This window comes from Argiope bruennichi, chromosome 7, assembly GCF_947563725.1.
Source record: "Argiope bruennichi chromosome 7, qqArgBrue1.1, whole genome shotgun sequence".
Classification (NCBI taxonomy): Eukaryota; Metazoa; Arthropoda; class Arachnida; order Araneae; family Araneidae; genus Argiope; species Argiope bruennichi.
This window is the reverse complement of record NC_079157.1, coordinates 10,777,886-10,794,797: the sequence shown is the minus strand read 5'-3', so window position 1 is coordinate 10,794,797 and position 16,912 is coordinate 10,777,886. Positions and strand designations below refer to the sequence as shown.

At 42.9% G+C, this 16,912-nt stretch overlaps 16 non-coding genes across 16 annotated transcripts; all 16 read left to right on the top strand.

The window, feature by feature from the left end:
- Nucleotides 1-747: 747 nt before the first annotated feature.
- Nucleotides 748-819, top strand: Trnad-guc (transfer RNA aspartic acid (anticodon GUC)). The gene has a single exon. It is a non-coding gene; the product is annotated as a tRNA-Asp (tRNA).
- Nucleotides 820-1,040: 221 nt separating this feature from the next.
- Trnaf-aaa (transfer RNA phenylalanine (anticodon AAA)) lies at nucleotides 1,041-1,113 on the top strand. The gene has a single exon. It is a non-coding gene; the product is annotated as a tRNA-Phe (tRNA).
- Nucleotides 1,114-2,544: 1,431 nt separating this feature from the next.
- Nucleotides 2,545-2,617, top strand: Trnaf-gaa (transfer RNA phenylalanine (anticodon GAA)). The gene has a single exon. It is a non-coding gene; the product is annotated as a tRNA-Phe (tRNA).
- Nucleotides 2,618-4,507: 1,890 nt separating this feature from the next.
- Nucleotides 4,508-4,579, top strand: Trnad-guc (transfer RNA aspartic acid (anticodon GUC)). Its single transcript has one exon. It is a non-coding gene; the product is annotated as a tRNA-Asp (tRNA).
- Nucleotides 4,580-5,552: 973 nt separating this feature from the next.
- On the top strand, nucleotides 5,553-5,625 carry Trnaf-gaa (transfer RNA phenylalanine (anticodon GAA)). Its single transcript has one exon. It is a non-coding gene; the product is annotated as a tRNA-Phe (tRNA).
- Nucleotides 5,626-6,304: 679 nt separating this feature from the next.
- Nucleotides 6,305-6,377, top strand: Trnaf-gaa (transfer RNA phenylalanine (anticodon GAA)). Its single transcript has one exon. It is a non-coding gene; the product is annotated as a tRNA-Phe (tRNA).
- Nucleotides 6,378-7,056: 679 nt separating this feature from the next.
- On the top strand, nucleotides 7,057-7,129 carry Trnaf-gaa (transfer RNA phenylalanine (anticodon GAA)). The gene has a single exon. It is a non-coding gene; the product is annotated as a tRNA-Phe (tRNA).
- Nucleotides 7,130-7,515: 386 nt separating this feature from the next.
- Nucleotides 7,516-7,587, top strand: Trnad-guc (transfer RNA aspartic acid (anticodon GUC)). Its single transcript has one exon. It is a non-coding gene; the product is annotated as a tRNA-Asp (tRNA).
- A 680-nt stretch (nucleotides 7,588-8,267) lies between these two features.
- On the top strand, nucleotides 8,268-8,339 carry Trnad-guc (transfer RNA aspartic acid (anticodon GUC)). Its single transcript has one exon. It is a non-coding gene; the product is annotated as a tRNA-Asp (tRNA).
- A 674-nt stretch (nucleotides 8,340-9,013) lies between these two features.
- Nucleotides 9,014-9,085, top strand: Trnan-guu (transfer RNA asparagine (anticodon GUU)). The gene has a single exon. It is a non-coding gene; the product is annotated as a tRNA-Asn (tRNA).
- A 961-nt stretch (nucleotides 9,086-10,046) lies between these two features.
- Nucleotides 10,047-10,119, top strand: Trnaf-gaa (transfer RNA phenylalanine (anticodon GAA)). The gene has a single exon. It is a non-coding gene; the product is annotated as a tRNA-Phe (tRNA).
- Nucleotides 10,120-11,522: 1,403 nt separating this feature from the next.
- Nucleotides 11,523-11,595, top strand: Trnaf-gaa (transfer RNA phenylalanine (anticodon GAA)). The gene has a single exon. It is a non-coding gene; the product is annotated as a tRNA-Phe (tRNA).
- Nucleotides 11,596-12,274: 679 nt separating this feature from the next.
- Nucleotides 12,275-12,347, top strand: Trnai-gau (transfer RNA isoleucine (anticodon GAU)). The gene has a single exon. It is a non-coding gene; the product is annotated as a tRNA-Ile (tRNA).
- Nucleotides 12,348-15,261: 2,914 nt separating this feature from the next.
- On the top strand, nucleotides 15,262-15,334 carry Trnaf-gaa (transfer RNA phenylalanine (anticodon GAA)). The gene has a single exon. It is a non-coding gene; the product is annotated as a tRNA-Phe (tRNA).
- A 303-nt stretch (nucleotides 15,335-15,637) lies between these two features.
- Trnaf-gaa (transfer RNA phenylalanine (anticodon GAA)) lies at nucleotides 15,638-15,710 on the top strand. The gene has a single exon. It is a non-coding gene; the product is annotated as a tRNA-Phe (tRNA).
- Nucleotides 15,711-16,389: 679 nt separating this feature from the next.
- Nucleotides 16,390-16,462, top strand: Trnaf-gaa (transfer RNA phenylalanine (anticodon GAA)). The gene has a single exon. It is a non-coding gene; the product is annotated as a tRNA-Phe (tRNA).
- The last annotated feature ends 450 nt before the right edge of the window (nucleotides 16,463-16,912 follow it).

The following is a 16,912-nucleotide window of genomic DNA, read 5'->3' as shown; positions in this document are numbered from 1 at the left end:
GGTAGTATAGTGGTCAGTATCCCCGCCTGTCACGCGGGTGACCGGGGTTCGATTCCCCCCCGTCGAGTTTCCTATGTTTCTTTAATCTTTTTATTTTTATTGGATAACACTAATAATTCTACATGTGCGCTTTCGATTGACTTTAGAAATCTTGACAAACCACATTCGCTGAGTAACACAATTCTTCCTTAGATGTATCTTCTCTCGTCCTTTTATGAACAAATAACATCTTGCTGATTCTTTCCAATTTCATTCTGGTAAAGCTGCTTTCCGATTTCCCCTAGGCGTGCCGAAATAGCTCAGTTGGGAGAGCGTTAGACTGAAGATCTAAAGGTCCCTGTTTCGATCCCGAGTTTCGGCAAGCGTAACTGTCCTCGGTAGTATAGTGGTCAGTATCCCCGCCTGTCACGCGGGAGACCGGGTTTCGATTCTCCGCCGTCGAGTTTCCTATGTTTCTTTAATCTTTTTATTTTTATTGGATAACACTAATAATTCTACATGTGCGCTTTCGATTGACTTTAGAAATCTTGACAAACCACATTCGCTGAGTAACACAATTCTTCCTTAGATGTATCTTCTCTCGTCCTTTTATGAACAAATAACATCTTGCTGATTCTTTCCAATTTCATTCTGGTAAAGCTGCTTTCCGATTTCTCCTAGGCGTGCCGAAATAGCTCAGTTGGGAGAGCGTTAGACTGAAGATCTAAAGGTCCCTGGTTCGATCCCGAGTTTCGGCAAGCGTAACTGTCCTCGGTAGTATAGTGGTCAGTATCCCCGCCTGTCACGCGGGAGACCGGGGTTCGATTCCCCGCCGGGGAGTTTGTGATATATCAATAATCTTTTTATTTTTATTGGATAACACTAATAATTCTACATGTGCTCTTTCGATTGACTTTAGAAATCTTGACAAACCACATTCGCTGAGTAACACAATTCTTCCTTAGATGTATCTTCTCTCGTCCTTTTATGAACAAATAACATCTTGCTGATTCTTTCCAGTTTCATTCTGGTAAAGCTGCTTTCCGATTTCTCCTAAGCGTGCCGAAATAGCTCAGATGGGAGAGCGTTAGACTAAAGATCTAAAGGTCCCTGGTTCGATCCCGGGTTTCGGCAAGCGTAACTGTCCTCGGTAGTATAGTGGTCAGTATCCCCGCCTGTCACGCGGAAGACCGGGATTCGATTCTCCGCCGGGGAGTTTGCGATATAACTTTGATCTTTTTATTTTTATTGGATAACACTAATAATTCTACATGTGCTCTTTCGATTCACTTTAGAAATCTTGACAAACCACATTCGCTGAGTAACACAATTCTTTCTTAGATGTATCTTCTCTCGTCCTTTTATGAACAAATAACATCTTGCTGATTCTTTCCAATTTCATTCTGGTAAAGCTGCTTTCCGATGTCTTCTAGGCGTGCCGAAGTAGCTCAGTTGGGAGAGCGTTAGACTGAAGATCTAAAGGTAACTGGTTCGATCCCGGGTTTCGGCAAGCGTAACTGTCCTCGGTAGTATAGTGGTCAGTATCCCTGCCTGTCACGCGGGAGACCGGGGTTCGATTCCCCGCCGGGGAGTTTGCTATATTTCTTTAATCTTTTTATTTTTATTGGATAACACTAATAATTCTACATGTGCTCTTTCGATTGACTTTAGAAATCTTGACAAACCACATTCGCTGAGTAACACAATTCTTCCTTAGATGTATCTTCTCTCGTCCTTTTATGAACAAATAACATCTTGCTGATTCTTTCCAATTTCATTCTCGTAAAGCTGCTTTCCGATTTCTCCTAGGCGTGCCGAAGTAGCTCAGTTGGGAGAGCGTTAGAATGAAGATCTAAAGGTAACTGGTTCGATCCCGGGTTTCGGCAAGCGTAACTGTCCTCGGTAGTATAGTGGTCAGTATCCCCGCCTGTCACGCGGGAGACCGGGGTTCGATTCCCCGCCGTCGAGTTTCCTATGTTTCTTTAATCTTTTTATTTTTATTGGATAACACTAATAATTCTACATGTGCGCTTTCGATTGACTTGAGAAATCTTGACAAACCACATTCGCTGAGTAACACAATTCTTCCTTAGATGTATCTTCTCTCGTCCTTTTATGAACAAATAACATCTTGCTGATTCTTTCCAGTTTCATTCTGATAAAGCTTCTTTCCGATTTCCCCTAGGCGTACCGAAATAGCTCAGTTGGGAGAGCGTTAGACTGAAGATCTAAAGGTCCCTGGTTCGATCCCGGGTTTCGGCAAGCGTAACTGTCCTCGGTAGTATAGTGGTCAGTATCCCCGCCTGTCACGCGGGAGACCTGGGTTCGATTCCCCGATGGGGAGTTTGCGATATAACATTAATCTTTTTATTTTTATTGGATAACACTAATAATTCTACATGCGCGCTTTCGATTGACTTTAGAAATCTTGACAAACCACATTCGCTGAGTAACACAATTCTTTATTAGATGTATCTTCTCTCGTCCTTTTATGAACAAATATCATCTTGCTGATTCTTTCCAATTTCATTCTGGTAAAGATGCTTTCCGTTTTCTCCTAGGCGTGCCGAAATAGCTCAGTTGGGAGAGCGTTAGACTGAAGATCTAAAGGTCCCTGGTTCGATCCCGGGTTTCGGCAAGCGTAACTGTCCTCGGTAGTATAGTGGTCAGTATCCCCGCCTGTCACGCGGGAGACCGGGGTTCGATTCCCCGCCGGGGTGTTTGCTATATTTCTTTAATCTTTTTATTTTTATTGGATAACACTAATAATTCTACATGTGCTCTTTCGATTGACTTTAGAAATCTTGACAAACCACATTCGCTGAGTAACACAATTCTTCCTTAGATGTATCTTCTCTCGTCCTTTTATGAACAAATAACATCTTGCTGATTCTTTCCAATTTCATTCTGGTAAAGCTGCTTTCCGATTTCTCCTAGGCGTGCCGAAGTAGCTCAGTTGGGAGAGCGTTAGACTGAAGATCTAAAGGTAACTGGTTCGATCCCGGGTTTCGGCAAGCGTAACTGTCCTCGGTAGTATAGTGGTCAGTATCCCCGCCTGTCACGCGGGAGACCGGGGTTCGATTCCCCGCCGTCGAGTTTCCTATGTTTCTTTAATCTTTTTATTTTTATTGGATAACACTAATAATTCTACATGTGCGCTTTCGATTGACTTTAGAAATCTTGACAAACCACATTCGCTGAGTAACACAATTCTTCCTTAGATGTATCTTCTCTCGTCCTTTTATGAACAAATAACATCTTGCTGATTCTTTCCAATTTCATTCTGGTAAAGCTGCTTTCCGATTTCTCCTAGGCGTGCCGAAGTAGCTCAGTTGGGAGAGCGTTAGACTGAAGATCTAAAGGTAACTGGTTCGATCCCGGGTTTCGGCAAGCGTAACTGTCCTCGGTAGTATAGTGGTCAGTATCCCTGCCTGTCACGCGGGAGACCGGGGTTCGATTCCCCGCCGGGGAGTTTGCTATATTTCTTTAATCTTTTTATTTTTATTGGATAACACTAATAATTCTACATGTGCTCTTTCGATTGACTTTAGAAATCTTGACAAACCACATTCGCTGAGTAACACAATTCTTCCTTAGATGTATCTTCTCTCGTCCTTTTATGAACAAATAACATCTTGCTGATTCTTTCCAATTTCATTCTGGTAAAGCTGCGTTCCGATTTCTCCTAGGCGTGCCGAAGTAGCTCAGTTGGGAGAGCGTTAGACTGAAGATCTAAAGGTAACTGGTTCGATCCCGGGTTTCGGCAAGCGTAACTGTCCTCGGTAGTATAGTGGTCAGTATCCTCGCCTGTCACGCGGGAGACCGGGGTTCGATTCCCCGCCGTCGAGTTTCCTATGTTTCTTTAATCTTTTTATTTTTATTGGATAACACTAATAATTCTACATGTGCGCTTTCGATTGACTTTAGAAATCTTGACAAACCACATTCGCTGAGTAACACAATTCTTCCTTAGATGTATCTTCTCTCGTCCTTTTATGAACAAATAACATCTTGCTGATTCTTTCCAATTTCATTCTGGTAAAGCTGCTTTCCGATTTCCCCTAGGCGTGCCGAAATAGCTCAGTTGGGAGAGCGTTAGACTGAAGATCTAAAGGTCCCTGGTTCGATCCCGAGTTTCGGCAAGCGTAACTGTCCTCGGTAGTATAGTGGTCAGTATCCCCGCCTGTCCCGCGGGAGACCGGGTTTCGATTCCCAGCCGTCGAGTTTCCTATGTTTCTTTAATCTTTTTATTTTTATTGGATAACACTAATAATTCTACATGTGCGCTTTCGATTGACTTTAGAAATCTTGACAAACCACATTCGCTGAGTAACACAATTCTTCCTTAGATATATCTTCTCTCGTCCTTTTATGAACAAATAACATCTTGCTGATTCTTTCCAATTTCATTCTGGTAAAGCTGCTTTCCGATTTCCCCTAGGCGTGCCGAAATAGCTCAGTTGGGAGAGCGTTAGACTGAAGATCTAAAGGTCCCTGGTTCGATCCCGAGTTTCGGCAAGCGTAACTGTCCTCGGTAGTATAGTGGTCAGTATCCCCGCCTGTCACGCGGGAGACCGGGGTTCGATTCCCCGCCGGGGAGTTTGTGATATATCAATAATCTTTTTATTTTTATTGGATAACACTAATAATTCTTCATGTGCTCTTTCGATTCACTTTAGAAATCTTGACAAACCACATTCGCTGAGTAACACAATTCTTCCTTAGATGTATCTTCTCTCGTCCTTTTATGAACAAATAACATCTTGCTGATTCTTTCCAGTTTCATTCTGATAAAGCTTCTTTCCGATTTCCCCTAGGCGTACCGAAATAGCTCAGTTGGGAGAGCGTTAGACTGAAGATCTAAAGGTCCCTGGTTCGATCCCGGGTTTCGGCAAGCGTAACTGTCCTGGGTAGTATAGTGGTCAGTATCCCCGCCTGTCACGCGGGAGACCGGGGTTCGATTCCCCGGCGGGGAGTTTGCGATATATCAATAATCTTTTTATTTTTATTGGATAACACTAATAATTCTACATGTGCGCTTTCGATTGACTTTAGAAATCTTGACAAACCACATTCGCTGAGTAACACAATTCTTTATTAGATGTATCTTCTCTCGTCCTTTTATGAACAAATAACATCTTGCTGATTCTTTCCAATTTCATTCTGGTAAAGCTGCTTTCCGATTTCTCCTAGGTGTGCCGAAATAGCTCAGTTGCGAGAGCGTTAGACTGAAGATCTGAAGGTCCCTGGTTCGATCCCGGGTTTCGGCAAGCGTAACTGTCCTCGGTAGTATAGTGGTCAGTATCCCCGCCTGTCACGCGGGAGACCGGGGTTCGATTCCCCGCCGTCGAGTTTGCTATATTTCTTTAATCTTTTTATTTTTATTGGATAACACTAATAATTCTACATGTGCGCTTTCGATTGACTTTAGAAATCTTGACAAACCACATTCGCTGAGTAACACAATTCTTTATTAGATGTATCTTATCTCATCCTTTTATGAACAAATAACATCTTGCTGATTCTTTCCAATTTCATTCTGGTAAAGCTGCTTTCCGATTTCTCCTAGGCGTGCCGAAATAGCTCAGTTGGGAGAGCGTTAGACTGAAGATCTAAGGGTCCCTGGTTCGATCCCGGGTTTCGGCAAGCGTAACTGTCTTCGGTAGTATAGTGGTCAGTATCCCCGCCTGTCACGCGGGACACCGGGGTTCGATTACCCGCCGGAGCGTTTGCGATATAACATTAATCTTTTTATTTTTATTGGATATCACTAATAATTCTACATGTGCGCTTTCGATTGACTTTAGAAATCTTGACAAACCACATTCGCTGAGTAACACAATTCTTTATTAGATGTATCTTCTCTCGTCCTTTTATGAACAAATAACATCTTGCTGATTTTTTCCAATTTCATTCTGGTAAAGCTGCTTTCCGATTTCTCCTAGGCGTGCCGAAATAGCTCAGTTGGGAGAGCGTTAGACTGAAGATCTAAAGGTAACTGGTTCGATCCCGGGTTTCGGCAAGCGTAACTGTCCTCGGTAGTATAGTGGTCAGTATCCCCGCCTGTCACGCGGGAGACCGGGGTTCGATTCCCCGCCGTCGAGTTTGCTATATTTCTTTAATCTTTTTATTTTTATTGGATAACACTAATAATTCTACATGTGCGCTTTCGATTGACTTTAGAAATCTTGACAAACCACATTCGCTGAGTAACACAATTCTTTATTAGATGTATCTTATCTCGTCCTTTTATGAACAAATAACATCTTGCTGATTCTTTCCAATTTCATTCTGGTAAAGCTGCTTTCCGATTTCTCCTAGGCGTGCCGAAATAGCTCAGTTGGGAGAGCGTTAGACTGAAGATCTAAAGGTCCCTGGTTCGATCCCGGGTTTCGGCAAGCGTAACTGTCTTCGGTAGTATAGTGGTCAGTATCCCCGCCTGTCACGCGGGACACCGGGGTTCGATTACCCGCCGGAGCGTTTGCGATATAACATTAATCTTTTTATTTTTATTGGATATCACTAATAATTCTACATGTGCGCTTTCGATTGACTTTAGAAATCTTGACAAACCACATTCGCTGAGTAACACAATTCTTTATTAGATGTATCTTCTCTCGTCCTTTTATGAACAAATAACATCTTGCTGATTTTTTCCAATTTCATTCTGGTAAAGCTGCTTTCCGATTTCTCCTAGGCGTGCCGAAATAGCTCAGTTGGGAGAGCGTTAGACTGAAGATCTAAAGGTAACTGGTTCGATCCCGGGTTTCGGCAAGCGTAACTGTCCTTGATAGTATAGTGGTCAGTATCCCCGCCTGTCACGCGGGAGACCGGGGTTCGATTCCCCACCGGGGAGTTTGCTATATTTCTTTATTCTTTTTATTTTTATTGGATAACATTAATAATTCTACATGTGCGCTTTCGATTGACTTTAGAAATCTCGACAAACCACATTCGCTGAGTAACACAATTCTTCCTTAGATGTATCTTCTCTCGTCCTTTTATGAACAAATAACATCTTGCTGATTCTTTCCAATTTCATTCTGGTAAAGCTGTTTTCCGATTTCTCCTAGGCGTGCCGAAATAGCTCAGTTGGGAGAGCGTTAGACTGAAGATCTAAAGGTCCCTGGTTCGACCCCGGGTTTCGGCAAGCGTAACTGTCCTCTTTAGTATAGTGGTCAGTATCCCCGACTGTCACGCGGGAGACCGGGGTTCGATTCCCCGCCGGGGAGTTTGCTATATTTCTTTAATCTTTTTATTTTTATTGGATAACATTAATAATTCTACATGTGCGCTTTCGATTGACTTTAGAAATCTCGACAAACCACATTCGCTGAGTAACACAATTCTTCCTTAGATGTATCTTCTCTCGTCCTTTTATGAACAAATAACATCTTGCTGATTCTTTCCAATTTCATTCTTTTAAAGCTGTTTTCCGATTTCTCCTAGGCGTGCCGAAATAGCTCAGTTGGGAGAGCGTTAGACTGAAGATCTAAAGGTCCCTGGTTCGATCCCTTGTTTCGGCAAGCGTAATTGTCCTCGGTAGTATAGTGGTCAGTATCCCCGCCTGTCACGCGGGAGACCGGGGTTCGATTCCCCGCCGGGGAGTTTGCTATATTTCTTTAATCTTTTTATTTTTAATGGATAACACTAATAATTCTACATGTGAGCTTTCGATTGACTTTAGAAATCTTGACAAACCACATTCGCTGAGTAACACAATTCTTTATTAGATGTATCTTCTCTCGTCCTTTTCTGAACAAATAACATCTTGCTGATTCTTTCCAGTTTCATTCTCATAAAGCTGCTTTCCGATTTCTCCTAGGCGTGCCGAAATAGCTCAGTTGGGAGAACGTTAGACTGAAGATCTAAAGGTTCCTGGTTCGATTCCGGGTTTCGGCAAGCGTAACTGTCCTGGGTAGTATAGGGGTCAGTTTCCCCGCCTGTCACGCGGGAGACCGGGGTTCGATTCCCCGCCGGGGAGTTTGCGATATATCAATAATCTTTTTATTTTTATTGGATAACACTAATAATACTACATGTGCGCTTTCGATTGACTTTAGAAATCTTGACAAACCACATTCGCTAAGTAACACAATTTTTTATTAGATGTATCTTCTCTCGTCCTTTTATGAACAAATAACATCTTGCTGATTCTTTCCAATTTCATTCTGGAAAAGCTGCTTTCCGATTCCTCCTACGCGTGCCGAAATAGCTCAGTTGGGAGAGCGTTAGACTGAAGATCTAAAGGTCCCTGGTTCGATCCCGGGTTTCTGCAAGCGTAACTGTCCTCGGTAGTATAGTGGTCAGTATCCCCGCCTGTCACGCGGGAGACCGGGGTTCGATTCCCCGCCGGGGAATTTGCTATATTTCTTTAATCTTTTTATTTTTAATGGATAACACTAATAATTCTACATGTGCGCTTTCGATTGACTTTAGAAATCTTGACAAACCACATTCGCTGAGTAACACAATTCTTTATTAGATGTATCTTCTCTCGTCCTTTTATGAACAAATAACATCTTGCTGATTCTCTCCAGTTTCATTCTGGTAAAGCTGCTTTCCGATTTCTCCTAGGCGTGCCGAAATAGCTCAGTTGGGAGAGCGTTAGACTGAAGATCTAAAGGTCCCTGGTTCGATCCCTTGTTTCGGCAAGCGTAACTGTCCTCGGTATTATAGTGGTCAGTATCCCCGCCTGTCACGCGGGAGACCGGGGTTCGATTCCCCGCCGGGGAGTTTGCTATATAACATTAATCTTTTTATTGGATAACACTAATAACTCTACATGTGCTCTTTCGATTGACTTTAGAAATCTTGACAAAACACATTCGCTGAGTAACACAATTCTTCCTTAGATGTAAATTCTCTCGTCCTTTTATGAACAAATAACATCTTGCTGATTCTTTCCAGTTTCATTCTGGTAAAGCTGCTTTCCGATTTCTCCTAGGCGTGCCAAAATAGATCAGTTGGGAGAGCGTTAGACTGAAGATCTAACGGTCCCTAGTTCGACCCCGGGTTTCAGCAAGCGTAACTGTCCTCGGTAGTATAGTGGTCAGTATCCCCGCCTGTTACGCGGGAGACCGGGGTTCGATTCCCCGCCGGGGAGTTTGCGATATAACAATAATCTTTTTATTTTTATCGGATAACACTAATAATTCTACATGTGTGCTTTCGATTGACTTTAGAAATCTTGACAAACCACATTCGCTGAGTAACACAATTCTTCCTTAGATGTATCTTCTCTCGTCCTTTTATGAACAAATACCATCTTGCTGATTCTTTCCAGTTTCATTCTGGTAAAGCTGCTTTCCGATTTCTCCTAGGCGTGCCGAAATAGCTCAGTTGGGAGAGCTTTAGACTGAAGATCTAAAGGTCCCGGGTTTCGGCAAGCGTAACTGTCCTCGGTAGTATAGTGGTCAGTATCCCCGCCTGTCACGCGGGAGACCGGGGTTCGATTCCCCGCCCGGGAGTTTTCTATATTTCTTTAATCTTTTTATTTTTATTGGATAACACTAATAACTCTACATGTGCGCTTTCGATTGACTTTAGAAATCTTGACAAACCACATTCGCTGAGTAACACAATTCTTCCTTAGATGTATCTTCTCTCGTCCTTTTATGAACAAATAACATCTTGCTGATTCTTTCCAATTTCATTCTGGTAAAGCTGCTTTCCGATTTCTCCTAGGCGTGCCGAAATAGCTCAGTTGGGAGAGCGTTAGACTGAAGATCTAAAGGTAACTGGTTCGATCCCGGGTTTCCGCAAGCGTAACTGTCCTCGGTAGTATAGTGGTCAGTATCCCCGCCTGTCACGCGGGAGACCGGGGCTCAATTCCCCGCCGTCGAGTTTGCTATATTTCTTTTATCTTTTTATTTTTATTGGATAACACTAATAACTCTACATGTGCGCTTTCGATTGACTTTAGAAATCTTGACAAACCACATTCGCTGAGTAACACAATTCTTCCTTAGATGTATCTTCTCTCGTCCTTTTATGAACAAATAACATCTTGCTGATTCTTTCCAATTTCATTCTGGTAAAGCTGCTTTCCGATCTCTCCTAGGCGTGCCGAAATAGCTCAGTTGGGAGAGCGTTAGACTGAAGATCTAAAGGTCCCTGGTTCGATCCCGGGTTTCGGCAAGCGTAACTGTCCTCGGTAGTATAGTGGTCAGTATCCCCGCCTGTCACGCGGGAGACCGAGGTTCGATTCCCCGCCTGGGAGTTTGCTATATTTCTTTAATCTTTTTATTTTTATTGGATAACACTAATAATTCTACATGTGCGCTTTCGATTGACTTTAGAAATCTTGACAAACCACATTCGCTGAGTAACACAATTCTTTATTAGACGTATCTTCTCTCGTCCTTTTATGAACAAATAACATCTTGCTGATTTTTTCTAATTTCATTCTGGTAAAGCTGCTTTCCGATTTCTCCTAGGCATGCCGAAATAGCTCAGTTGGGAGAGCTTTAGACTGAAGATCTAAAGGTCCCGGGTTTCCTCGGTAGTATAGTGGTCAGTATCATCGCCTGTCACGCGGGAGACCGGGGTTCGATTCCCCTCCGGGGCGTTTGCGATATAACATTAATCTTTTTATTTTTATTGGATAACACTAATAATTCTACATGTGCGCTTTCGATTGACTTTAGAAATCTTGACAAACCACATTCGCTGAGTAACACAATTCTTCCTTAGATGTATCTTCTCTCGTCCTTTTATGAACAAATAACATCTTGCTGATTCTTTCCAATTTCATTCTGGTAAAGCTGCTTTCCGATTTCCCCTAGGCGTGCCGAAATAGCTCAGATGGGAGAGCGTTAGACTGAAGATCTAAAGGTCCCTGGTTCGATCCCGGGTTTCGGCAAGCGTAACTGTCCTCGGTAGTATAGTGGTCAGTATCCCCGCCTGTCACGCGGGAGACCGGGGTTCGATTCCCCTCCGGGGCGTTTGCGATATAACATTAATCTTTTTATTTTTATTGGATAACACTAATAATTCTACATGTGCTCTTTCGATTGACTTTAGAAATCTTGACAAACCACATTCGCTGAGTAACACAATTCTTCCTTAGATGTATCTTCTCTCGTCCTTTTATGAACAAATAACATCTTGCTGATTCTTTCCAGTTTCATTCTGATAAAGATTCTTTCCGATTTCCCCTAGGCGTACCGAAATAGCTCAGTTGGGAGAGCGTTAGACTGAAGATCTAAAGGTCCCTGGTTCGATCCCGGGTTTCGGCAAGCGTAACTGTCCTCGGTAGTATAGTGGTCAGTATCCCCGCCTGTCACGCGGGAGACCTGGGTTCGATTCCTCGATGGGGAGTTTGCGATATAACATTAATCTTTTTATTTTTATTGGATAACACTAATAATTCTAATTGCGCGCTTTCGATTGACTTTAGAAATCTTGACAAACCACATTCGCTGAGTAACACAATTCTTTATTAGATGTATCTTCTCTCGTCCTTTTATGAACAAATAACATCTTGCTGATTCTTTCCAGTTTCATTCTGGTAAAGCTGCTTTCCGATTTCTCCTAGGCGTGCCGAAATAGCTCAGTTGGGAGAGCTTTAGACTGAAGATCTAAAGGTCCCTGGTTCGATCCCGGGTTTCGGCAAGCGTAACTGTCCTCGGTAGTATAGTGGTCAGTATCCCCGCCTGTCACGCGGGAGACCGGTGTTCGATTCCCCTCCGGGGCGTTTGCGATATAACATTAATCTTTTTATTTTTATTGGATAACACTAATAATTCTACATGTGCTCTTTCGATTGACTTTAGAAATCTTGACAAACCACATTCGCTGAGTAACACAATTCTTCCTTAGATGTATCTTCTCTCGTCCTTTTATGAACAAATAACATCTTGCTGATTCTTTCCAATTTCATTCTGGTAAAGCTGCTTTCCGATTTCTCCTAGGCGTGCCGAAATAGCTCAGTTGGGAGAGCGTTAGACTGAAGATCTAAAGGTAACTGGTTCGATCCCGGGTTTCCGCAAGCGTAACTGTCCTCGGTAGTATAGTGGTCAGTATCCCCGCCTGTCACGCGGGAGACCGGGGTTCAATTCCCCGCCGTCGAGTTTGCTATATTTCTTTTATCTTTTTATTTTTATTGGATAACACTAATAACTCTACATGTGCGCTTTCGATTGACTTTAGAAATCTTGACAAACCACATTCGCTGAGTAACACAATTCTTTATTAGATGTATCTTCTCTCGTCCTTTTATGAACAAATAACATCTTGCTGTTTCTTTCCAATTTCATTCTGGTAAAGCTGCTTTCCGATTTCTCCTAGGCGTGCCGAAATAGCTCAGTTGGGAGAGCGTTTGACTGATGATCTAAAGGTCCCTGGTTCGATCCCGGGTTTCGGGAAGCGTAACTGTCCTCGGTAGTATAGTGGTCAGTATCCCCGCCTGTCACGCGGGAGACCGGGATTCGATTCTCCGCCGGGGAGTTTGCGATATAACATTAATCTTTTTATTTTTATTGGATAACACTAATAATTCTACATGTGCTCTTTCGATTCACTTTAGAAATCTTAACAAACCACATTCGCTGAGTAACACAATTCTTCCTTAGATGTATCTTCTCTCGTCCTTTTATGAACAAATAACATCTTGTTGATTCTTTCCAGTTTCATTCTGGTAAAGCTGCTTTCCGATTTCTCCTAGGCGTGCCGCAATAGCACAGATGGGAGAGCGTTAGACTGAAGATCTAAAGGTCCCTGGTTCGATCCCGGGTTTCGGCAAGCGTAACTGTCCTCGGTAGTATAGTGGTCAGTATCCCCGCCTGTCACGCGGGAGACCTGGGTTCGATTCCCCGATGGGGAGTTTGCGATATAACATTAATCTTTTTATTTTTATTGGATAACACTAATAATTCTACATGCGCGCTTTCGATTGACTTTAGAAATCTTGACAAACCACATTCGCTGAGTAACACAATTCTTTATTAGATGTATCTTCTCTCGTCCTTTTATGAACAAATAACATCTTGCTGATTCTTTCCAATTTCATTCTGGTAAAGCTGCTTTCCGATTTCTCCTAGGCGTGCCGAAATAGCTCAGGTGGGAGAGCGTTAGACTGAAGATCTAAAGGTCCCTGGTTCGATCCCGGGTTTCGGGAAGCGTAACTGTCCTCGGTAGTATAGTGGTCATTATCCCCGCATGTCACGCGGGAGACCGGGATTCGATTCTCCGCCGGGGAGTTTGCGATATAACATTGATCTTTTTATTTTTATTGGATAACACTAATAATTCTACATGTGCTCTTTCGATTCACTTTAGAAATCTTGACAAACCACATTCGCTGAGTAACACAATTCTTCCTTAGATGTATCTTCTCTCGTCCTTTTATGAACAAATAACATCTTGCTGATTCTTTCCAGTTTCATGCTGGTAAAGCTGCTTTCCGATTTCTCCTAGGCGTGCCGCAATAGCTCAGTTGGGAGAGCTTTAGACTGAAGATCTAAAGGTCCCGGGTTTCGGCAAGCGTAACTGTCCTCGGTAGTATAGTGGCCAGTATCCCCGCCTGTCACGCGGAAGACCGGGGTTCGATTCCCCGCCGCGGAGTTTGCTATATTTCTTTAATCTTTTTATTTTTATTGGATAACACTAATAATTCTACATGTGCGCTTTCGATTGACTTTAGAAATCTTGACAAACCACATTCGCTGAGTAACACAATTCTTCCTTAGATGTATCTTCTCTCGTCCTTTTATGAACAAATAACATCTTGCTGATTCTTTCCAATTTCATTCTGATAAAGCTTCTTTCCGATTTCCCCTAGGCGTACCGAAATAGCTCAGTTGGGAGAGCGTTAGACTGAAGATCTAAAGGTCCCTGGTTCGTTCCCGGGTTTCGGCAAGCGTAACTTTCCTCGGTAGTATAGTGGTCAGTATCCCCGCCTGTCACGCGGGAGACCTGGGTTCGATTCCCCGATGGGGAGTTTGCGATATAACATTAATCTTTTTATTTTTATTGGATAACACTAATAATTCTACATTCGCGCTTTCGATTGACTTTAGAAATCTTGACAAACCACATTCGCTGAGTAACACAATTCTTTATTAGATGTATCTTCTCTCGTCCTTTTATGAACAAATAACATCTTGCTGATTCTTTCCAATTTCATTCCGATAAAGCTGCTTTCCGATTTCTCCTAGGCGTGCCGAAATAGCTCAGTTGGGAGAGCGTTAGACTGAAGATCTAAAGGTCCCTGGTTCGATCCCGGGTTTCGGGAAGCGTAACTGTCCTCGGTAGTATAGTGGTCAGTATCCCCGCCTGTCACGCGGGAGACCGGGATTCGATTCTCCGCCGGGGAGTTTGCGATATAACATTGATCTTTTTATTTTTATTGGATAACACTAATAATTCTACATGTGCTCTTTCGATTCACTTTAGAAATCTTGACAAACCACATTCGCTGAGTAACACAATTCTTCCTTAGATGTATCTTCTCTCGTCCTTTTATGAACAAATAACATCTTGCTGATTCTTTCCAGTTTCATTCTGGTAAAGCTGCTTTCCTATTTCTCCTAGGCGTGCCGAAATAGCTCAGTTGGGAGAGCGTTAGACTGAAGATCTAAAGGTAACTGGTTCGATCCCGGGTTTCGGCAAGCGTAACTGTCCTCGGTAGTATAGTGGTCAGTATCCCCGCCTGTCACGCGAGAGACCGGGGTTCGATTCCCCGCCGTCGAGTTTGCTATGTTTCTTTAATCTTTTTATTTTTATTGGATAACACTAATAATTCTACATGTGCGCTTTCGATTGACTTTAGAAATCTTGACAAACCACATTCGCTGAGTAACACAATTCTTCCTTAGATGTATCTTCTCTCGTCCTTTTATGAACAAATAACATCTAGCTGATTCTTTCCAATTTCATTCTGGTAAAGCTGCTTTCCGATTCCCCTAGGCGTGCCGAAATAGCTCAGTTGGGAGAGCGTTAGACTAAAGGTCCCTGGTTCGATCCCGGATTTCGGCAAGCGTAACTGTCCTCCGTAGTATAGTGGTCAGTATCCCCGCCTGTCACGCGGGAGACCGGGGTTCGATTCCCCGCAGGGGTGTTTGTGATATATCAATAATCTTTTTATTTTTATTGGATAACACTAATAATTCTACATGTGCGCTTTCGATTGACTTTAGAAATCTTGACAAACCACATTCGCTGAGTAACACAATTCTTCCTTAGATGTATCTTCTCTCGTCCTTTTATGAACAAATAACATCTTGCTGATTCTTTCCAGTTTCATTTTGATAAAGCTGCTTTCCGATTTCTCCTAGGCGTGCCGAAATAGCTCAGTTGGGAGAGCGTTAGACTGAAGATCTAAAGGTCCCTGGTTCGATCCCGGGTTTCGGCAAGCGTAACTGTCCTCGGTAGTATAGTGGTCAGTATCCCCGCCTGTAACGCGGGAGACCGAGGTTCGATTCCCCGCCTGGGAGTTTGCTATATTTCTTTAATCTTTTTATTTTTATTGGATAACACTAATAATTCTACATGTGCGCTTTCGATTGACTTTAGAAATCTTGACAAACCACATTCGCTGAGTAACACAATTCTTCCTTAGATGTATCTTCTCTCGTCCCTTTATGAACAAATAACATCTTGCTGATTCTTTCCAGTTTCATTCTGATAAAGCTGCTTTCCGATTTCTCCTAGGCGTGCCGAAATAGCTCAGTTGGGAGAGCGTTAGACTGAAGATCTAAAGGTCCCTGGTTCGATCCCGGGTTTCGGCAAGTGTAACTGTCCTCGGTAGTACAGTGGTCAGTATCCCCTCCTGTCACGCGGGACACCGGGGTTCGATTACCCGCCGGAGCGTTTGCGATATAACATTAATCTTTTTATTTTTATTGGATAACACTAATAATTCTACATGTGCTCTTTCGATTGACTTTAGAAATCTTGACAAACCACATTCGCTGAGTAACACAATTCTTCCTTAGATGTATCTTCTCTCGTCCCTTTATGAACAAATAACATCTTGCTGATTCTTTCCAGTTTCATTCTGATAAAGCTGCTTTCCGATTTCTCCTAGGCGTGCCGAAATAGCTCAGTTGGGATAGCGTTAGACTGAAGATCTAAAGGTCCCTGGTTCGATCCCGGGTTTCGGCAAGCGTAACTGTCCTCGGTAGTATAGTGGTCAGTATCCCCGCCTGTCACGCGGGAGACCGGGGTTCGATTCCCCGACGGGGAGTTTGCTATATTTCTTTAATCTTTTTATTTTTATTGGATAACACTAATAATTCTACATGTGCGCTTTCGATTGACTTTAGAAATCTTGACAAACCACATTCGCTGAGTAACACAATTCTTCCTTAGATGTATCTTCTCTCGTCCTTTTATGAACAAATAACATCTTGCTGATTCTTTCCAGTTTCATTTTGATAAAGCTGCTTTCCGATTTCTCCTAGGCGTGCCGAAATAGCTCAGTTGGGAGAGCGTTAGACTGAAGATCTAAAGGTCCCTGGTTCGATCCCGGGTTTCGGCAAGCGTAACTGTCCTCGGTAGTATAGTGGTCAGTATCCACGCGGGACACCGGGGTTCGATTACCCGCCGGAGCGTTTGCGATATAACATTAATCTTTTTATTTTTATTGGATAACACTAATAATTCTACATGTGCTCTTTCGATTGACTTTAGAAATCTTGACAAACCACATTCGCTGAGTAACACAATTCTTCCTTAGATGTATCTTCTCTCGTCCTTTTATGAACAAATAACATCTTGCTGATTCTTTCCAGTTTCATTCTGGTAAAGCTGCTTTCCGATTTCTCCTAGGCGTGCCGAAATAGCTCAGTTGGGAGAGCTTTAGACTGAATATCTAAAGGTCCCGGGTTTCGGCAAGCGTAACTGTCCTCGGTAGTATAGTGGTCAGTATCCCCGCCGGTCACGCGGGAGACCTGGGTTCGATTCCCCTCCGGGGCGTTTGCGATATAAC